We start from the raw sequence: 22,908 nt of genomic DNA, 5'->3' as shown, positions 1-22,908 counted from the left end.
TAGAGGGTGTTAGTGAAGGACCTAGCATGTTCTAGGGCAGTTTCAGGAGAAAGAAGAAAGAAGGAAGAAGGAAAAGCTGGTATTCTTCAGTTGAGGTTCTTTCATTGAAGAACCTTGAAGGGCAAGCAAGATTGTGATTAGATAGTCACAGGGCAATTAGAGAGTTAATCCAGTAATCTAGACAGAGATCAGGAAACTGTCAAGTTTAGTCCAGCTGGAATTTCTTAATATAGAATTAGGCAGGGGAAAGAGAGGTAGAAGGCAGATTTTGGAGGACATTAGGTGTTGGGATGAAAATGTTTTTTTCTCAGGGAAACTGGGAGCTACTGAAGGTATTTCAGTGGGACAGATTTGTACATGGGGGAGATTATTATTTTGTTATTAAACCCCTACTTTCTGTTTTATAGTAACTCTAGGAGAAGTGTAAGCACTAGGCAATGGGGGCTAAGTGACTTGCCCAGGGTCACACAGCTAGAAAATGTCTGAGGTCAGATTGGATACCAGGTCCTCCCAACTCTATTCACTGTGCCCCCTGTCTACCCCTGAAGATTGTTTTTTGACAGTGGTTTTAGAGGCTAGATTAGAGAGGGCAGAAGCCAGAGGCCAGGAGGCTAGTCAGATGGAAGCATCAAATGGGCTCACACAACCCTTCAGCAAATATTTATTGATGCGGATGCAAATATTTATTGGATACAAAGGTGTGGGAGGCACCACCTGCTCTCTAGGGGAGCTGAAGGAAACAGGTTGTGTTGTGGATTCTTCTGGCACTTGTCTCCAGGGGCAGAAAATTTTGTTCCTATTTAAAGGAGTGGTATGAGGACAATGGAGAGAGCCCTGGGCAGGGAATAAGGAGACCAGGATTCTGGCTCCACTTCTGGCCCTTGGTGCCTCTGGGCCTTCTGTAAGACTTGGCTTTTCTTCCTCTTCTTAAAATAGGGGAGCTTCAGGGGTTGGATGAAGAGGCCTGTAAGGTCCTTCCCACCTCATGATTTTGGGATCCCAAGCAAGTCAAGAAGGTGTTTGTGGGGGGCAGCTGGGTAGCTCAGTGGCTTGAGAGCCAGGCTTAGAGACAGGAGGTCCTGGGTTCAAATCTGGCCTCAGACACTTCCCAGCTGTGTGACCCTAGGCAAGTCACTTAACCTCCATTGCCTAGTCCTTACCACTCTTCTGCCTTGGAACCAATACATAGTATTGATTTCAAGATGGAAGGTAAGGGTTTAAAAAAAAATTAAAATAAAAAAAGAAGGGGTTTGTAGAAGGTGGACAGTACCCCTGGCACTACATACTGACTGCTTTAGAACTAATTGTGAGCCCTGGTGGCTTACAATGGATCTAGTCCTTTAACAAGGATTTTCTTTTCTTTTTTTAACCCCTTACCTTCCATCTTAGAATCAATCCTTTGTATTGGTTCCAAGGCAGAGGAGCAGTAAGGGCTAGGCCATGAGGGTGAAGTGACTTGCCCAGGGTCACACAACTAAGAAGTGTGTGAGGCCAGATTTGTACCTAAGACCTTTGGTCTCTAGGCTTGGCTCTTAATCTGCAGAGCCACCTACCTGCCTCTGACAAGGGTTTTTAAAAAGATTTTTCCTGCTGATGGGATGGTAATTGGTACAAATTTGACATTAAAAAGAAAGTCCCCAAACTGAGAATTCAATGGGATGGGAATGGGCGAGGGGAGTCTGCAGATTCACTGTTTACCCTTTAGAAAACACTATTATTATTATAACTTAAAAAGAACTTTTAGTAGCTCCCTGTTGCTTCTAAAAAAACCTCAAACGTAACTCCTTAGCTTGGCCTTGGAAGCCCTTCACAATTTGGCTCCCACTGACTTTTCCAGGCCTATTTTACATCATTCCCTTTTATGAATTCTACACTTGAGCCAGACTGTGTTCCCCTGAGCTCAGCATTCTATCCCCCACCTCCCTGCCTTTGCATAGCTCTCACTTCCATTGCCTGGAATGCCTTCATTGCACTCCTTCACTGGTTCCTTTAAGACTTGGCTTTTTTGTGCTTTTTCTTTTTTAATTAAATTTGTTTTCTTTCTCAATTACATGCAATAACCATTTTCAACATCCTCTTTGGGCTCTCTTTTCTGAGCTCTCTCCTTTTCCTCTCTTCTGCCCATATTATCCTACATATCCTTAGTCTACACCCTGGGCTTCTCCCAGCAGAATGCAGTCTCTTTGGAGGGCTGCAAACTCTGTCCTTTTAGTTTTTGGTGTAGCCTCCCCAGCACCTAGGACAGTGTCTCACTTAGCTTAAGCTTCATAAAGGCTTCTTGGGCTGGATTCAAAGGGAAAGTTGGGCTTTCTGATGATGGTTCTTTTACAACTTATTGAAGATTGGCAAGACTGAGCCTCATATGTGGCTGGGTGGCCAGAGGATGACTATGGGGATGCCTGGCCCTAGCCTAGCCATCTGGTGCCCCATTGTCAGCCCCAGAAGTCTTTGGGGAGGACCCTTCTGGCTGGTCACAGGGAGAAGGAAATGACAGCACCTTGGCCTTGCCTTGGAATCCGTTTCTCACCAAGTTTTTGTTTGTCATTGACTCAGTCAGTCAACAAACAATTATTAAGTAACTACTGCAAGCTAGGCACTGGCCCAAGTGCTGGGGATATGAAGAAAGGCAAAAGACAATCCCTGCTTTTGAAGTCTAATGGGACGTGTTAACTGTTTCGGATTCTTCGTCTCATGTCATAACTAAGGATATGTTTATTTTTTGTTTTGTTTTATTTTTGTCTGGATCTGAGAGTTTATCAGTGAAGAAAACTCAGGTTGGAAGCTTTTTACTGAAACCCTTTACTAATTGAGACTTGCAGTTCATTCCTTGGGATCAAGTGACTTGCCCAGGATCATACAGCCAGTATGTAATCAGAGATAGAATTTGAATCCAGATCTCCATTATTCTAAGTCCCATCCTTTTATCCCCTTCTCTTGCTGTTCCTCTTGATCATTTTTTAAAAATCATCTCTTCCTTTTTAGTTCTTCTGATCTGGGGATTGATGATAATTAGCCTAGAGCTTGAAAAAAACACCCCTGACATTTTGTGTGTCCGCTTATCTAATTTTGGCTCCTGAGAATGTGGTCTGTTTTTCTCCCAGATTAGAGTCTATGTTTGGGGTTGTTACGGAAGAAAACAGGCACACACACTCACGAGTGCTCCTCCAACACCTGCCTAGGCACCCCAAGCTGTGTTGGAAGTTTGGTTCTTTTTAATTTATTCAAAAGTTGTTGTTGTTGGTGCCCTTTGTGTGTGTGTGTGTGTGTGTGTGTTTGTTTGCTCTGGGTGGGTGGGGGAGTATTGGGGCTCTGACTTTTCTGGAAACAGATGGTGGGAGACAACTGTTCTTTCCATCCTGAGCCTGCTTGGTGAGTCTTTTAACCTATATCTCCTGGCCCTCGGGTGCTTTGTTAACCTTCCAGTTGAGGTTTTGAAAGACTCAATAGATGTCCCTGAACTCTTACCTCAAAATCAGTTGAAGTGGGTCCTGAGGACCACCCATTCCACCCAATCCCTTTTGGGTAGGATTTTAAAGTTTAGAAAACATTTGCTCTACAACAGGCAGATCCACTAGCCCCACATCTGGAATATAAGCTCCTTGAAGGCAGGCTTTGTTCCTTTTGTTATTGTTGTCATTGTTGACACCTGATAAAAGCACACTGAATGGCCAGAGACCAGCGTTTAGGTGCCTATTATGTGCCAGTCACTGTGAAAGACCTCAGGGAGGCCAAGACAAAAGGGATATAGACCCTGTCCTCCAGGAACTTACACTCTACAGAGGGAAGGGAGTATCAGGTATACAAATAAATATAGTACGGAGAAAATTGAGGTGGGAAAGTTTGCATTTGGATGTGGAGGATCCAGGAAGCAGCTTGATGTAAGGAGGAACTTTTTAACAACTGGAGCTGTTAAAAAGTAGAATGGGTTGCCTAACTCGATAATGAATTCCCCATCACTGCAGGTGTTTAAGCAGAGAGCAGATGATCTTTTTGGCAGGGTGGGGAATATCCTAGAACGAACTCTTGGTCAGGCTCAAGTTGAGTGGAATTACGTCTGAGATCTTTTCCCCACTCTAAGATTCCATGGTAGGCTCTGTGCAAAGAGGAATGATGCTGGGGCAAGAAGAAGGAGACTTTCTAAGTTTGTCCCAATGGAGCATGAGCTTCAAAGGGAGATTGATGATGAGAGAGTATCTTGACCTCTGGGTGATACATAGGTTAAGTATAGTTGGTGATTATGTGGGTGGGTGTGTACCGAGCAGCTGGGGCCAGGCTAGGGTCATGGTGGCTTCCCAATTGGGCTGGGGGTGTGGCATAGATGTGAAGGGTGGAATGGGATGAACCCATGGGCTTGGAAGGCTGAACTGAACTAGAGCAAGCAGAGGACTCTGGGTAAGAGAAAAGGGATTCTGGGAAAGACAAGTGGAATTCTGATAGGACATTGGAAGAGAGGGAGTCACATAGCAGCAGCTCACAGCCCAAGATGACACTCATATCATGTGGTGTGAGTTGATCCTTTGAGAAACAAGGTTGATTGGCTCAGTAAGCAGGAAAAAAGCCAGTAAGCCAGTGAGTCCGCTTATTAGAATTCCTTTACATTTGAAGATTTGGTTTAACCTCTATGCTCTCAAATTAGAGAAGCAGCTAGGTGACACAGTAGATAGCTTGCTGGATCTGGACTGAGAAAGACCTGAGTTCAAATCCCATTGCTGATAGATAACTTGAACCTCAGCTTCCTCATATGTAAAATGGGTCTAATCATATCACCTACCTGTAGAGCTGTGAGTGTCTAACTTTAAAGTGATAGAAAAGTATCAGCAGTTACTATTTTTTAAAAACCTTACCCTCCATCTCAGAATCAATACCGTGTAATGGTTTCAAAGCAGAAGAGAGGTCAGGGCTAGGCAATGGTGGTAAAGTGACTTGCCCAGGGTCACATAACTAGGAAGTGTCCGAGGCCAAATTTGAACCAAGGACCTCCCTCCTTTCTCTAGGCCTGGCTCTCAATCCACTGAGCCACCTAGCTACATCCTAGTATTGTTTTTATTAGGTAATTAATGCCTATTTTGGGGAAAAATTAGTAGGTTATTTTTTTCCTTGTGATTATACATCCTTTTTAAAAATAAAGTTCACCAGGAAGTCAGAGTGTTTAGCAACAAGATAGGGAAGGTGGACCCACTATCAGGTTATCCAGAAATGAGGTCAGTCGTTTGAGGGTCCAAGAATGGACATCAGAGTGGGAATAGCCTAGAATGCTCTCCCTCTTTATCTTTGCATCTTAAATTTTTTAGCTTCCTTTGGGCTCAGCTCCTGCTGGAACTACATCCTGATCTCTCCATCCCCTTTCCATTACTTTGTATTGATTTCATATATTTTTTTGAATTTCCCTTATCTGCATACATGTTGAGTCCCTCCCAGAGAGTGTAAACTCCTTGGCGGCAGGAACAGTTCTGTTTTTGTCTTTCTGACCCCAGTACTAAGTGGGGTATATAGTAGGTACTAAATAAATGCCTTTTCAATGACTAAATGAATGAATGGCTCTCACTCCTTTGCCTGGCAGAGCCAAGATCTGACTGCCCAGGGAGGCCAGCTTTTTGGCCAGCTCTCAGGGCTATGTCCTCATGGGCATGTTGGCGCTTCTTCTTCACCAGAGATATGATTACTCAGAAGGGGTTTAATAACGCAGAATGACGACTGTTTTTATTTTGAGGAAATGGCTTTAGTTTCTCAGCAAGTGGACTCTGGACTCCTGTTTTGATTTTCTTCCTGACCTAGCACCCTATTGTATGGTGCTGCAGAATTAACTTGGCCCCAGCCCTGTGGAATTTGTGACCATTTGGGTCTCGGCTGGGCTGGGCTGGGCTGGGCTACCATTTACCTTTGTACTGTTTATGAAGGGTTCGCAAAGTAAATTAACATTGTGAGCTACTTACTGAAGGCTGAGGCTTATTGAGAAAGTAAGTTTGCAGGTGTAATTACGAGGGGCTGTTTGTTTGTCTGTCTTCTTCCAGCCTCCCCACCTTTGCCCTTGGTGTGGCCCAGTTGTCATATCTGCACTGCAGAGCTGGTGTATTTTGCCCGTTAGTTCTTTCTCTACCAACCTGGCATAAGTACCCCAAGCTTTCCTGTTTCTGGAGGAAAAGACCCATTTTCCTCCTTTTCTCCTTTCGGACTTGGGCCTTGGCTGAGAGGGTACCTGGTGAAGCCTGTTGACCCCCTCCCAGAATCATGTTGTTAAGTGCATTAAAATAAAACTCAGAATTATTATAAAGGAAACTTTATATTGAAGTCAACAGCACGAAAATATTAAAAAACAAATTTGTGGAGCTGATGTTAAGAAGGCCTGCTCTGAATCCTTCAAGAAAACAACCATACATTAAGAAGGAAGATGCCTTCAAAACTTACAACTAGGTGTCTTCAGAACTCAGGGGAAAAAATAAATCTTTTTTTTTTTATTAGACCCTTACCTTCTGTCCTAGAATTGATATTTAGTATCAGTTCCAAGGCAGAAGAATGGTAAGGGCTAGGCAATTGGGGTTAGGTGACTTGCCCAGGATCACACAGCTAGGAAGTGTTTGAGGCTAAATTTGAAACCAAGTCCTCCTGACTGCAGGCCTGGTGCTCTATCTACTGAGCCACCTCGCTGCCCCCAAATTCATCCTTTTTTAAGAAATGAGGTTTTATTGACATGTTTTTGTTTTTTTATGTTATTTGCATAATCAACCATATCTCATATCTCCTCCTTCTTCCCAAAGGGCTAGTCCTTAGAACAAAAAAAAAAAAGAAGAGGGAAAAGTGCAGTAAAACTTGCCAACACATGGAAAGTTTGACATATGTAGTGTTCTACACCAATAGTCTTCTACTTCAGGAGAGCAGTGAGAGGAGAGACCTTTTCCTGTGTCTTGGGGCCAAGTGAATGGGATGGAAAATGATTGTGTTTAAAGAAATGATGATCAAGATGAATACAGAGGAACATGGGAAGATCTCCATGAATTGATGGGGAGCGAAGGAAGCAAAGGAAGGAAAACAACATAAGCAATAAATACAGCAATGTAAATGGGAAAAACAAAAGAAATGGTATGCATTGTAATATTAATGATCAACCTCAGTCCTGAAGAAGAAGGGATAAATCACCCCTCTTGTCTTTCTTTGTCTGGTGGGGGATGATGGGTATGCAACATTCCATCAACCTTAGATGAGGCATTGGTTCATTTTTCTGAACTGCTTTTTTCTTTTATTTTTAAAAAATTCTTCATTACAATGGATGGATTTTTAGGGAAGGAGAGGGACATACTTAGAAATGAAGATGATTTGAAAACAAAAGATATTAAAAAACATTTTTGAAAATAAGACTTGACCTAGATTGCTTCTAAGACTTCCTCTAGCTCTCAACTCCCATAATTCTATGAGGTTTTATGTGAGTAAAGGAACGTGGGTGATCACAGAATCAAAAATTTTAGAAAGCTAGAAGGAGCCTCAGCCATGTAGTCAATTCCTACCTGCAAAGAATCCTTGCCATCATATAACCTTTGCTTGAAGACCTGTGATGAAGGGGAGACCTCTGCTTCCCAAAGTAGTCCATTTCTCCTTTTGGACAGCTCCAATCAAGAAATTTTCTTTACTTTGAATCTAAATTGGTCTCTCTGCATCTCTTGCTCCTGGTTCTGCCCTCTGGGACCTCACAGAATAAGTCTAATCCTTCCTTATCATTACAAAGAGAGATTGGGAATTCTTGAGTGTTTCCATCAACATGTGACAGAGAAAAATGATACTGTCTTGGAGTTTAGTGCTTGAAAGACCTCAGAGGTTATCTGGTTCCACTTCCACATTTTTAGAAATGGGGAAAGTAAGAGAAAGGGGAAGGAGCTTGCCTAAGGTTATACAGGTAAGAAGCAGAGTTGGGATTTGAACTCCCATCTTCTGATTTCCATACTTGTGCTCTTTTTTCTTTATACTACTTAATTATATAAACTGGGAACATCACCCTTAGTCTTTTCAACTCACACTAAAGGGACTTGTCAGTTTGGAAGGATCCAGAAATTTCCAATCTCAAGAACAGCCTTCATGACTTCAAAAGTTACAAGGTCCTCTGGGGCCACCCGTGGGAAAAGCGACACTGGGGTATCTGTCCCATACCCAGCATGCTGTGGACATTCGCCTAGTCTGTGACTCACAGTTGCCATGACCCAGTGGGATCTTCAGTTGCACTTTTGGGTAAACAGTGAGGGAGTTGGCCAGTACTTCCATATGGAAAGCCCCAGGTTTCCCTGGATGTTGGTAACTCACCCTTTAGGGAGTTCTCCCATCTTCCTGTAAACTCCATCACCTGTTTTCTAAGGCCTTGCTTGACCTCTGTTCAAGGATGGAGAGAAGGTGGTGGTGGTGAATAGGAAGGGCTGGATTTTCTAGTTTATTCATATCCATCCGATAATCAACAAGTACTAATGAATACTTTTGTGTGCCAGGCATTGTATTAATCTCTGATGATGCAAAGAAATGAAGCCAGCCCTACCTTTAAAGAGCTTCTGTTTATTGGAATGGAAACTAGACCAAATAGATGCAAAGCAAATACAAGATAATTTGAGGGGAATGGGAGCAGGCCCTAGCACATAAGGACACAGGAAAGGCCTCTTGTACAAGGTGACATTTAAGAAACAAATGTGCTGACATTTGTCTGGAGGACTGGGTCTTTTTTTCCTTGACCACTTAGAAAATGGCAGGCCCAAGATTATCCCCAATAAGAACTTCATTATGAATAAGAAATGGTAATGAATACCTCACATTGCTTCTTTGCTTCAAGGTTTACAAAGCAGTTTGCCTATAATTGTCCACATAAAGCAGGGCAGTTTGGTGGCCCAGTGGACAGAGTATTGGGCTTGGAATTAGGAAGACTCATTTATGTGAGTTCAAATCTGGCCTCAGACACTTACTAGTGTGACTTGGGAAAGTCACTTCACCCTGTTTGCCTTAGTTTGCTCATCTTGTCAAATGAGCTGGAGAAAAAAATGGCAAACCACTCCAATATCTTTGCCACGAAAACTCCAAATGAGGTCATGAAGAGTAGGACACAACTGAACCGACTCAACATCTCCATAATGCAGAGCAGGTTAGATTTCCCCCATTTTATAGATGATAAAACTGAGAGGGAATAAGTGACATGCCCATGCTAGGCTTCATATCCAGATCCCTTGACTCTAATTTTAGTACCTCTTCCTTGACAAAGCAGCAAGATCTGGAGTCAGACCTGAGTGCGCGCTCTCTCTCTCTCTCTCTCTCTCTCTCTCTCTCTCTCTCTCTCTCTCTCTCTCTCTCTCTCTCTCTCTCTCTCTCTCTCTCTCTCTTTCTCTCTGTCTGTCTCTCTGTCTCTCTCTCTCTCTCCCCTTTCATCTTAGAATTGATACTAAGTATTGGTTTCAAGGTAAGGGCTAGGCAGTTGGGGTTAGGTGACTTGCCCAGGGTCACACAACTAGGAAGTGTTTCTGAGGTCAAATTTGAACCCAAGTGCTCCCCATCTCTAGATCTGTCACTCTATCCACCAAACCACTTAGCTCTCCCCTGAAGATGTCTCTTCACCTCTCTTAGCCTTAGTTTCTTCCTCTATAAAATGAGCATAATGATAGCACCTACCTCATAGGGTTGCTGTGAGAGTAAAAGGGAACATATTTGTAAAGCACTTTGCTAACCTTAAAGTTCTGTGTAAATGCTAACTTTGATGATGACAATGATGGCATGGCACTTCAGGGGTTTCATGTAGATCAGTGTAAACTGGCTGTTAGTTAACTGTGAGCTGGGAGATCTTGAGGAATCAGACTCTTGCCCCCATTCAAAGTGCCATAGCCCAGTATGGAAGGGAGATTGCCTTTCCTTCACAAAGGGACATGTATGACTGGAAGCCATGGAACATGGTGTAGCTGTGGTTCCTGCTTCTTGGGGGAAAGATTTCTCTTTTTATGCCATTCCAAATTGAACTTGAACTCAAGATTTTTCTAGAGGAGACTCTCCCCCTTGGCCTTGTCCCATCCCAGGCAAAGTGGGGGACTCCTGAGTAAGGTGCAGAGTGGTGGGCATCCTACCTCAAAATTTAGAAACTGAGGGAATCCTAGCCTTCACCCAGTATTTTTCTTCTATGATGGGGAAACTGCTCCACAGTGAGAAGGGAGGGAACCATCCAGTGTTGGTCACCCAGTAGCATAGAATCATAGAATTCCAGAGCAGGAAAGAAACCTAAGGACCATCTACTCCAAACCCTTCCAGCTTGCTGATTGCTAAACTGAGGTCCAGTGAGATAACAAGATTGACCCAAGGTTGGCCACAGAGTTCAGCTAGAAGCCCCCAAGTCTGTCTCCTCAGTCCAGGACACTTTCTCAGTCCCATAAAAGAAAATTCCCAAGGAATCAGAGAAGGGCAGACTTGCAGTGTGCACGTGGAGGGTCTCCCTGGCCTGTGTGGCATGGTGAGAGGGACCTGAACTTCTGGCCCTGAGTCTTTTCAGTCTCTCTAGCTCTCTTGGGCTCAGCTCCCAAGGAGGCTTGAAGGTTTTTTCAATCGAGTTTTCACTACCTCCCCCCACACCCTGTCATTTGCTTGTGGGTTTGTACCAGGGACTTGGCAGCACAGGCCGTGCCAGGACTGAACTTGATGGGCGGTTTGACCTGCTGCACGAGCCCTGGCATAGGCTTGCTGGCTGCATTTCCAGCTCCCGTTCAGAGGCTGACAGATGCTTCTGGATATCTGGGAGGAAACATGGGGCAGGGTTCAGGAGACCTGGGTCAGAGCCCCAGTTTTGTGGTGACTCTCAGGATGACCTTGGACAAGTCATAGAATCTCACAAATGGAATGAAGGGCCCATGGGACCACGAGGACCAGCTAGTATGAGGGCAAGATTCTTTTCCACAACATATCTGATAAGTGGAGATCTAAACTTTGCTTATGGACTTCCATTGAGGGCAGCACACTTGCTCCCAAGAAAGGCAGCCCATTCTGCTGTTGGACAGCTCTAATTATTAATAAATTTTTCCATATATTTGGCTGAAATCTGGCCCACTGCCACTTATTAATTTCTTCTAATTCTGCCCATTAAGGCAAAGTAGAATTAGTCTAATTTCTCTTTTCCAGCCCTTTAGATGCTTGAAGATAACTATTGGACTCTTCCTACCCATTCCCAATGCCTTAACCAGCTCTTCTTCCCTCCAGTGTTAAATAAGCATTTATTAATTACCTACTGTGTACCAGGCACGATGCTAAGCATTGGGGAAAAAATAAACTTCTTCATCTCCTTCAAATTGTACTTAGAAGGCATGATCTTGAGGCCCTCCACCATGTTGTTTGATCTTCCTTGGATGCTTTCCAGCTTATCATCATCCTTCTTAGAATGTGGCACTCAGAAGAGAACACAGCTTTCATTCTTTAGTCTGACCAGGCTGGAAGGTTTTCCCATCCCTCTGTTGGTATCCTCCTGGGGAGGTAGGGTGAAGAGAGCTGTGGCCCCTACTTTATGAAGGCTAGACATGCCACCTACCTAAGGTGGTCATTACCAGGTGGTAAGCCAGTTCTCATTGTAGAAAGAGTTGGAGTTAGCCCTGTGGGCCTAGTCTTTACCCTGGGTTCTTTGAAGATAGAGCTTTTTTCATCTGCTGAACCACGGAACATTGCCATGGATGGGATTTCATTCATTTTAGAGAGGACAAAAGCCACGATTAGGGTCACAGTTACAAGCAGGGACTCTAATCCAGGTTCCCTATAGTTTGGGGCTCTTTTGCTTATATCATATGTCTTCCTTCTGCCTTCATCTACCCCAGCAGGGAAATCCCATATGGGTGTCAAATATCTGTTGAATGAATAGAACCAGACTCTTAAGTAGGTAGGGTGGGATAAACAAGGGCTTTTCCTCTCAATACCCAATTTCTTTTTTTTTTTTAATTTTAATTCTTACCTTTTCATCTTAGAATAAATATTGTGTATTGGTTCCAAGGCAGAAGAGCAATAAGAACAAGGCTGTGGAGGGTAAGTGACTTGCCCAGGGTCTACACAGCTAGGAAGTATCTGAGACTAGATTTGAATCCAGGACCCTCCCGTCTTTAAGTCTGGCTCTTAATCCATCAAACCACCTAGCAGCCCCTGTGCCCAGTTTCAAGGATATTTTGAAGTTCTTAGCACTGGAAAGACAACAGAAATTGTTAGTACTTGGATCACAAGATAAGATGCTCCTAAGCTGAGCTTTCTCTGTGCTCATGGGACAGCGCTGACAGCTGTATTCGCCTTGTACTCATTTCCCAGTGTCTGTAGTGTGTTGGTGCCTTGTTTCTTGCCTTCATGCTGCTTGCCCCAGGCACAAAGATTCCTTGTTAAAGTTATGAATGCAACAGCATGCTAGTTTTTATGGGAAGATAGCCCTTATCCTTCTCTCTCTGATTCCCAGCACTGGTTGCTTTTAATCTTTACTATGCCTATTTCTCTAGCCTTGGCCCCACTGTATCAAGGGTATGTGCTTCCCACCCTGTGAGGTTGTTTTTCTGTCTTGCAGCCACAGGATTAGCCCATTAGCCCATGTCACAGAATCTCAGAGCCCAAAGAGTTCACCTAGCTCAGCTAGTATCTGAACAAAAATCCCCTGTATACAACATACCTGAAAAGCCCGTGTTTGAAGACCTTTTATATGGAAGATCTTAGATGTAAAGCATGATTGTCTCCCATTCCTGGTGAACCCAGCTCAGGGTCCCCTGCAGGTTATCCATCCAGCAGTACAGGGTTCCATTTGCCTTTCCTTTCCATCTCCCAACTTGGTCTTCCTCGTGCCACCCAGTGATTGTAGGCCCCCCAAGTATAGCAGTTTTACTACTTATTTAAACAATTGTTTTACAATTTAATTTACAAATTGTTTATGATTTAATTGTTCTAAAAGGTAGAAAAATTAAAGCAAACCCAATGCAAGATATTCCTCAAGTCTTAGCACCATTTTAATTTTGATTATTGACACCAAAATTGTGGGGCACCCTGTCTAAACAAGAATTAACAGAACTGCTGCCCCCTCCCCCCCCAAAAAGAGTCTATACTTTGGGGCAGCCAGGTGGTACAGTGGCTAGACCTCCAGGCCTAGAGATGAAAGATCCTGGGTTCATATGTGGCCTCAGATAATTTCCCTGCTGTGTGACCCTGGGCAGGCCCCATTACCTAGCCCTTACCTCTCTTCTGCCTTGGAACCAATACATAGCATTGATTCTAAGGCGGAAGATAAAATGTTTTTTTTTTTTTTAAGAATCCATACTTGAAAAAAACCATTGATTTTTTTTTCTCCCTGAAAACCACCACCAGCTCCCCCTGTGAAGTTTCTCTTTTATTCAGCAACAGGTGCAAAACATGGTTCTAGGTATTGAGTTAAGAAGAGATGAGAGATTTGTAGAAGATCAGAGAATGTAGGTCACAGAAAGTTTAGGCTAGAAGGACCTTTAAAACATGGAAGGGCTTGGAAGGGGGCTGAGAATTCAGACTCTGAGGGCTGGGAGGGCCCTTAGAACATGGAATGTCAGAGCTGGGAGGAAATTCGAAACCCTAAAAGTTAAAGAGGGAAGATAATCTAAACCAATCCCTTTATTGTAACATATGGAAAAACTGAGGCCCAGAGAGGGGAAGGGATTTGCCAAAGGTCATGCAGCTCCTTTTTTTAGTAGCAGGCCCAGGACTAAACCCCAGGCCTTGGGACTCCAGGGCCCAGGCTTTTTTCACTCCCTTCCCATCTCCTAAGCCTTCTCAATATAAATAACTGCTCCCTTCCCTTTTATCCTGGTCTCAGTGGGCATCCTTTTATTAAAGGCCCTCATCAGGTGGCTCTCTTTGTTTGAAGACCAAGATGACAAACTCCCATCCTTGCTTTCCATCCCCTGGGCCAGCTGATTACCTTGAGAACTGGTCCCTTTTGCTGGAGGTCTGAGCAGCTGGCAGCCACTTTAATGTTTCCTCTGGAAAGAGCGGATTTTGGCAAGGGGTAGTTTTGTAAATATACTCTTCAAAGCGCAGTTTATAATGTAAGAATGGCCATTGTAAAAGACTTGTTTCCACGCCTCCCCTTTACCCCCCCCCCCAAGCTTCTGGGAGGAAAAGCACTTGGTAAGTGGAGTCTATTATTAGTGTAATTGTTTGGGGAGCTCTCAGCTACATTATGAAGTTTGTAGAGGAACTCATTGTGTCCTGGAGGAAATTGTACCAAGCCCTTCTCAGTTCCAAACAATAGCTGGTCAAAAGGTTATTGACCGAATTTCCTAATTATCTCCTCTTTTTGTGTGGCAGCTCCCACTAGAGACTGGTGAATGAGCTGGTGAGTAGGCTTGGGGTGGATTTGGGGGGGTATGTCAGGGATACGAAGACTTTGGGCATGAGAGAGCCTAAATATTGGAAATATTCAGCATCACGATGTGATCGGTGGAACCCTGAACCAGGAATCTGGAAACCTGGATTTGAGGACCAGCTTTGCTGCTTATTTAAGCTCCGTGATCTTGGACTTGACACTCCTTCTGTGGGCCTCAGTTTCTTCCTTGAAAAAGGGATGAGGTTGGCCCATAGAGGTTTCAGGGGAAATTTTTTTTCATCTTTATTTTAACTTTTCCCTTAATTATTTTGAAATCATGAGTCACAGGGGTCTAAGACAAAAAAAGTCAAGAACTTCTGGGCTAAAATCTGCAAAGTAAAGGGGTGGAACAAGATATCCTCTGACCTTCCTTATAGCTCTCCATTTAGGATCTGATACTAAAATCCCTTCCATCTAGATAGCCCTACTTTCTTTCTCTATAAAGTAAGGAAAATAATTCCTGCAACATCTCAGTCAACAAGCATTTATTAAATGCCTACATATACAAGGCTAAGATGAAAACACGGTCCTTCCCCCCAAGGAACTCCTCATGGGGCAGATCATGTTATGTACCCCCCTCCCCAATCCTATGTTCAAGGTTGTTGTTTAGTCATTTCAGTCCTGTTTTCTTCTTCATGACCCCATTTTTGGTTTTCTTGGCAGAGATACTAGAGTGGTTGGCCATTTCTTTCTCCAGCTCATTTGACAGATGAGCAAATTGAGGTTAATATGGTTAAGTGACTTGCCCAGGGTCACTCAGCTAGTAAGTGTCTGAGGCCAGATTTGAACTCAGGAAGATGGGTCTTTTGTCTCTAGGCCCAGAACTATGTGAACTGTGAACACCTCACTGCTCCTCATTTGAGATAGAAACAAGTTAATCTCTGTAGGAAAGTCATTCTCTGAAGGAAGGTACTAGCAATGGGAAGCAAAAACTTCCTGTGCTCTTTAAAGAGTATAGTAGGAAAATATCTCAGGTTTGGATGAGAGACCTAGATAGATGCATTACTTTGCTCTGGGGACTCAGTTTCCCCCTTTGTAAAATAAGAGAGTTGGGCCAGTTGGCCTCTGAGGACCCTTCAGACTCCAAGTCTAGAGCTCTCATTTTATAGGGGAAGAGACTGGCTTTGCTTCCATTTAATATGACTTTGTAAGTCTCCAGGTCCCATCTAAAGGTCAGCTATCATGCCTGAGGCAACATCAATTGACTGCTTGATATAGATTCAGGGAAGCCTGGGGCTCAAAACCACCTCTGATCCAGGCTGGGTGACTTTGGACCAGTCACCTGAGTCTTTGGTGACTCCCAGAGACTAAATTATCAGTGGATTGAGAGCTCCCACGTAAAGGGTAATCCCATTGACAAAATCATGTGCCCTTGATAGATTGACTCATTTGTCATTATTACCATATGAAATCAATAGCATCTCCAGGCCTTTGTAAAATGGGGGTGATCATCCTTGGCCTGATGGTGTTGTGGGGAAGCTCTAGTGGAGGTATTTGGATAGAAAAGCTTTTCAGGACCATGGAAAGGTATGGACTATGGAAATAGAGATTTCCCCCCCACCCCTCAGCTTTAAAGTTTACAAAATGCATGAATATGGGGGCAGCTGGGTGACTCAATGGGAGGTCCTGGGTTCAAATTTGATCTCAGATACTTCCTAGCTGTGTGACCCTGGGAAAGTCACTTAACCCCCATTGCCTAGTTCTTACTGCTTTTTTGCCTTGGAACCTACACACACTATTGATTCTAAGGCAGAAGGCAAGGGTTTTTAAAAAATGCATGAATAACAACAGTAGGCATTTCTATGAAGCTTTGCAAAGTGTTTCTTACCGAGAGCCCTAGGAGTTAAGCAAATACATTAGTCTCCTTATTTTGCAGTTGAGGCGCTAAGAGGGTCATAAAGCAGGCATTGTCAGGGCAGAACTCCAGGTCACATTTCTGATTCTCTCTGCAGTGTGGCTGTCACTGCCCCATGGAAGCTACTTAGGCAGGCACATAGAGTCCAGGCTATGCTGAGATAAGTGCCTGAGAGAGGCAGAGTGTATTAGACCAGGTGAGGAAGAGAGCACTTCCATCGAGGTGATTTTGAAAGCCAGGCGAGAAGTGTGTAGCCAGTGGAGGTTTGTGAGGGGGGCAGTAGTCCGATAAAAGAGGCATTTGAGGAAGATCATTTGGACAGGATGAGATCCGTGATTGAGGAAGGCATCCCCAGAGAGCACACCAAAAGGATCAGTAGGGTTTAGATCATTGGCACTGAGATATAGAAGAAGAGGAATGAATGCCAGTGGAAGATGTGTTTTGTGGACAAAATGTGGCCGGAGTAGAGAGAGTGCTCTGGCAGGGAGGTGGGGGGGAGGGGGAATAAGCATTTAGATAGTGCCTACCAGGGTTCTACAGTCATTGCATTTGACTCTCACAGCAGTCTTGAGAGGTAGGTACTATTATTACCCCTGTTTTACAGTTGAAGAAACTGAGGCAGATGTTAACTAACTTGCTCTGAATCACAGAGCATTTGTGGATTTGAACTCGGGTCTTCCTGACTCCAGAACCAGCGCTCTGCACTATGCTTCCTGGCTAGCTGCTTGCTGGGAAGGCTTTTACAGAGCAGAGAATCAACTGTCAGTGAGATTTTTAAAGAAAAACCATTTTTACAACTAGAGTTGCTCTGAAGTAGTCTCGGTTGCACTATGAGAGAGTGAGTTTGCCATCACTGAAGGTATCCAAGTACAGAAGTTTGATGGCCACTTGGCAGGGATGTTGTAGCAGCAATTCATACTCTAGGCTGGTTTTGGACTGCATGCCTATTGAGATCCCAGTTCTGAGGCTCTGTGACTCTATGAGATTGGAATGGGGTGGGGAAAAGATTGGAGTTGAAGCTTTGGGGCACTACTGATAGACAGATAAGGCTTTTCTAGGAAGGGAAGTCTGTTTTAGGGAAGGGGACTAAGCTATGGGTCATTGCTGGGGGCTAGTGGATAGAATGTAGGACTTGCAGTCAGGAAGGTCCATTATTGAGGCCATCTTTAATAATTATCAATAATAATAGCTACCATTTATAAAGTGCCTACTCCCAAGCACTACGCTAAGCACCTCACAGTTATTATTTTATTTGATTCTTAAAGCAAGCCTGGGAAGTAGGCACTGTTATCATCCCATTTTACAGTTGTGGAAACTGATACTGGCCTCAGACACTAGCTGCACAATTCCCAGCAAATCATTTAACCCCCTCAGCCTCAGTTTCCTCATATGTAAACTGGGAATAATAGTAACACCTGTCTCACAGCATTGTTTAAGTAATGCTATATATAAATGTGATACTATATATAAAATATTTTGCAAACTTTTAAAATATCATCATCATCCTCATAGTCTAAGGAGTAGTATAAAGAGTGCTGGGCTGGGAGTCAGAAAACCTGGGTTTTAAATCCCAGCTATTACTTGTATAACTAAGATAAGAGTAAGTCATTTTATTATCACTCTGGGCCTCAGTTTCCTCATTTGTAAAATAAGGCAATGGGATTACCTGATCTCTAGGGTCCTCTCCAGCCCTAAACTTTTGATCTCCTGGCTCTGTATCCTGTGCTTCCCCTTACAGTGCCTGGGTTGGGCTTCCATAGATCCCAGAAGGTATGACCAATGTGGGGCCTTCCCAGGCTGGCTGAGCTTCCTCTCACCAGATTCTCTCTGTGAATACTTCTCTTTCCTTCAGGAACTTTGATGCTTTATTTAAATTCAGGATATAGCTGTCCTTCCTTTCCCTCCATTTCCCTTCCCATCACTGGGGGGAAGCTCTCCCCAGCTTCCAGGATCAGCTGCCAGGGTTGGCGCTAGGGCGGGGGATGATGACTGCCCAGGAAACCCAGGTTCCCTTAGATTAGCTCAGAGTTGGGGCATCGGGAAACCATCTCAATAGTGGCTTCCCCACAAAGGGGAAACACTGCCATTTTTGAACCTCAGTTAGGCAGTTTGGGAAGAGGCGGAAGACAGTCATACTAATTTGAGAATGAGCCCATTTCTCAGAAATTGCTCTGTGATGTTGGCAGAGAGCCTCCTGCTACTTGGATGGGTCTGGATGGAATAATCTCTTCTCTAGAATAGTACGTTTTCATAGACTCTCAGGTTTTATAACTGGACTTAGAAGTCATCTAGTCCTGACGGTTTCCAAGTCATTTTATAAGCAGGGTAAACCGAGGCCCAGGAAGGGGCCAGGGTTCAAATGTGTGTGAGTGTCATGGGACTGAGCGGGGATTTGAACCTGGGCCTTCTTGCTTCTAAATGCAGTGCTCTTTGCATTATCCCACATTGGCTGGTTGGATCCTTGCACAGACGTATTGGCCTGAGACAGAGCAAGATTTGTTCCCTACTTTCCTCCAAGAGCTTGAAGTTACCTTCCCCAGTGGAAAGTTTCTAAACGTCCAGTCCCCATACAGTTCACTGATCTCCACTGGTGCAAGTAACATGTAACATGTGTAATAGTTGTTTACAATGCTTAATGGGGTTTTTCAAGTCAGAACACCATTTGGGCACTTTCTCCTTGGAGAAGAGATTACACAACGGTGATTTGGTAACATTTCAGGTATATCATAGCTTTTCCAGAGTAAGTCAGGGCTCTTAGACCTGCCTTTTCAAAGAAAATTCATTTTTAAAAAATCACAATTTTGAGGGGGGAGAAAAAAGAACCCCCAATCATCCCCTCCAATATTGAACCCTCCCTCGTAATAAAGTAGAACAATGAAAGTAAAATCACTTGATACAGTGTTTGCCTCTGACACTGTATACAACATTCTTTCCTAGTACCCTCACACTCCTCTCTCTCTCTCTCTCTCTCTCTCTCTCTCTCTCTCTCTCTCTCTCTCTCTCTCTCTCTCCCTCCCTCCCTCCCTCCCTCCCTCCCTCCCTCCCTCCCTCCCCACTCCCACTGGACTTGGATGACTCTGGAAGAGAGAGTGAAGCCGATGACTTTATGCAACTCTGCCTCACTGAAATTCACTTCATACCCAAGTTGATTGAGAATCATTGATTCTCTTTGAAAATGAAGGATGGGCAGCGAGGTGGCATAGTGGAGAGAGTACCAGGCCTGGAGTCAGGAGGATTTTAAATCTGGGTTCAGACACTTCCTGGCTGGGTGACCCTGGGCAAGTCACTTAACCCCAGTTGCCTAGCTCTTGCCTTTATGTCTTAGAGTTATTACTAAGATACAATGTAAGGAGTTTTTTTTTTTTTAAAGACATTAGCATGAAATCCATGCCCTGGTCAGAATTGGCATACTCATCACCCTTGTTCAGAAGAGATCCAAGGAAGATTTGATGTCTTGGAAGCACTAACAGCTCTGGGAGTTCATTGGTGGATTCGTTTTCTCCATCAGGATAGGCCCAGACGTTCATGCTTTTTCATAATCTCCATAGGGGATCATCTAGTGTATAAGAGGCCTTAATAAATAGTCTTTGCACAATCCTGAAAGACTTATGCCAGGGAATGCTATCCACTTCCAGAGAAAGCTGATGGAGTCAAATGCAAATCAGAGCATACTATCTTTCCCATCAGTGTAGTTACAGTTTTACTTGTTTTTTTTTACCAATATGGAAGTGTGTTTTGAATGATAATAAATTTTTTTAATTTAAAAATAATCTTTGTTATCTTTGGCCTCTTCATCTGCTGCTCCTTGTTCTTTCTCTCTCTTTCTTATAAGATCATAGACTTAGAGCTAGAGTGGACCCTAGTGGCATGTAGTCTTCTTCATTTTACAGATGAGTAAATGGAGGCTCGGAGAAACTTGGCCCAAGTCATATAAGGTGTCAGAGATGGTTTCTGCCATGGAAAAGAGAAGGAACTCCTTTCCTAGGAAGGAGACCTGTGGAAGGCCACAATGGTTAGAGAACAAGGTCAGGGTAGCCCTGCTGGGAGGGATTTTTGGTTTTTCCTTTCATTCTACACCAAGGGTTTTTAATGGGGTGAGGTAAGGAGGCTGGGAGTGTTTGTAAACTTGATCTTAAAAAAAATTTTTTGATAGCTATTTCAATATAATTGGTTTCCTTTGAACTCCTGTGCATTTTATTTTTTGCACTTAAAACATTACTCTGAGGATTCCATGCCACAGAAAAGGCTGATAATTTCCCTGTTCTACACAGTGAGGTTTTAAAAACGGAGACTTAAGATTTGGCTGCTATTTTGGAAATTTGCTACCATTGTAATACATGATCTCCCTGGGATTTCAGGGTCCTTTAACTTAAACTTATATTATGATCATTGAATTACAGAGTTAGGGCCAGAAGGAACCATATAGACCATCTTGTTAAACCTTTTAGAGATGAGCAAACTGAGGCCCAGGGTTGTTAAGTCATTTGTCCAAGATTCCATAGGGAGGATGCATGAGAGGCAGAATTTGAACCCAGATCGTCCGACTTGGGAGTTGTACTGTAGTGTATTGCCTCCACTAGGGGGAAAAAAAAAGTAGTTTTCAGAATTTTAGAAGGAAGCGCACTTCATCCCAGTTACCTAGCCCTTATTGCTCTTCTGCTTTAGGACCAATATGTGGTATTGATTTTAAGACAGATGGTAAAGGTTTAAAAAAAAAATCTTAGGACAAAATCTTTTGGGACAGGACTACTATAAGAATCCATAAACCAGAAAGCCTGATATCAGTCTATGTGAGGCAGGGGTTGATTTCAAACTGACTATGAGTCAACAGTAGAATCTGGCAGCCAAAAGAGCTCCCAGTCTCCTGGGCACCCTTGAGAGAGGCAGGGTCCAGAAGGAGGGAGGTGGGTTCTGCCATACATCTGGAGTTACTCTATTCTGTTCTGGGAACTGCCTTTATGGAAAATATAGGCGGGCTAGAGGGTGACCTCTATACTATAGAAGAGGATGTCTATATACTCCATATGACTTTGTATCTATTTGTATTCACTGATTTCATATTTATGCTGCATATGTTTTCTACCTGTCCTTGTTGTCTTCTCCCCTCATTAGAATGTAAACTCTTGGCTTGAATAGGGATTGTTTCATTCCATACTTGTATTTCTAGTTGCCTAGCCTAGTGCCTGGCACATAGTAGGTGTTTAATAAATAGTTGATTGATGGAGAATGAGTTGGCCATGATGACACATGGAGGTTGTTCGAAGGAACTGGGGTTGTTTAGCTTGACAAAAAGAAGACTCAGAGGATGTGTACCATGAGGCATTTGAAGTGCTATCAAGTGACAGAGGGATCAGCCTTGCTTTACTGGGTTTCTGGGAGGGCACTACCAAGAATAGTAGGTTATAGAGGGACAGATTTGGGGCTTCATATATGGGAAAGCTTCCTACTAATTTTGTTGGTTAGTCATTTTTCAGTTGTGTCTGACTCTTTGTGACACCATCTAGGGCTTTTGTGGCAAAGATACTAGAATGGTTTGCCATTTCCTTATCCAGTTCATTTGACAGATGAGAAAACTGAAGCAAACAGGGTTACGTGACTTGTCCAGGGTCACACAGCTAATAAGTATCTGAGTCTAGATTTGAACTTGTTCTGATTCCAAGCCCAGTGCTCTATCCATTGTACCCCTTAGCTGTCCTCCTAACAATTAGAACGATCTAAAAGTGAATGGAACTGCCTAGAGGAAGTATTGAGGGCCCCCTCACTGAAAGTCATCAAGCAAAGATGGTAAAAATGGTTATTTGGGATATTATAGTCGAGATTCTTCTCGTCTAGGATTAGGCTGGACTAGATACCTTCCAGTTCTGAGATGAAATGGCTTGAGTTTTCCCAGCATGGCTGTGATGGGTAGGAAGGGAAAAGGAAAAACATTTATTGCTCTATGCCAGGCACTGTGCTAAATGCTTTACAGATATCTCAGTTGATCCCTATAGTAACCCTTTATGGTATATGTTACCATTACCCCATTTTACAATTGAGGAAACTGAGGCAGACAAAGGTTAAATGACTTGCCCCAGGGTCACATAGCTAGTAAGTGTCTGAGGCCAGATTTGAAGTCAGATCTCCTGACTCCAGTCCCAGAATCCTATCTACTATGCTCTTCTAGCTGGGAAGACAGAGGTTGTCTCATTGGAACCTGCTAATGGCTTGAAGTCTTCTGACCCTTAGTAAAGGGAGGAAATAAGTACATAGTTTTTCCGTTTTAAAAAGGAGAAGTGATTCTAAGCATATAGCCATGTTGTTATGTGTAGAAGGCCTGGCTTTAGGGTGAACCACTCAGCTTTGGCTGGCTGAGGAAAATGTGATCCTGCTCAGTGGTGCCCAACTCAAATAGAAAAGGGGCCACTAACCTGAACGTCAGTACATTTTTGGCTTAGAAAACCACATGTTAACATTATCTCTGGCCCATTGTAGTTTTATTTCTTTTGTCAAACATTTCCTTATATTTTCATCTGTTTCGGGACAGCAGGGTTTGGCACTGCCAGTCATAGGATCGTAGTATTTGATCTGGAAGGGACTTTAGAGGCCATCGAGTCCAGTGTTTTTCACATGAGGAAACTGAGGTCCAGGAGCAGTTAGACGAACTGCTGAAGAATACACAGGCAGCAAGAGGCAGAACCAGGATTCAGACCCAGGCTTTTTTTTTTTTAATAAC

At 43.5% G+C, this 22,908-nt stretch overlaps 1 protein-coding gene across 4 annotated transcripts in view; it reads left to right on the top strand.

Moving 5' to 3' along the window:
- The window catches only part of INSR (insulin receptor), a 162,326-nt gene that overhangs the window by 26,853 nt on the left and 112,565 nt on the right, over nt 1-22,908 (top strand). The window lies entirely within an intron of this gene.

Source organism: Monodelphis domestica, chromosome 3 (assembly GCF_027887165.1).
Source record: "Monodelphis domestica isolate mMonDom1 chromosome 3, mMonDom1.pri, whole genome shotgun sequence".
Lineage (NCBI taxonomy): Eukaryota > Metazoa > Chordata > Mammalia > Didelphimorphia > Didelphidae > Monodelphis > Monodelphis domestica.
The sequence above is the reverse complement of the archived record's forward strand: the minus strand, read 5'-3'. Positions and strand labels throughout refer to the sequence as shown.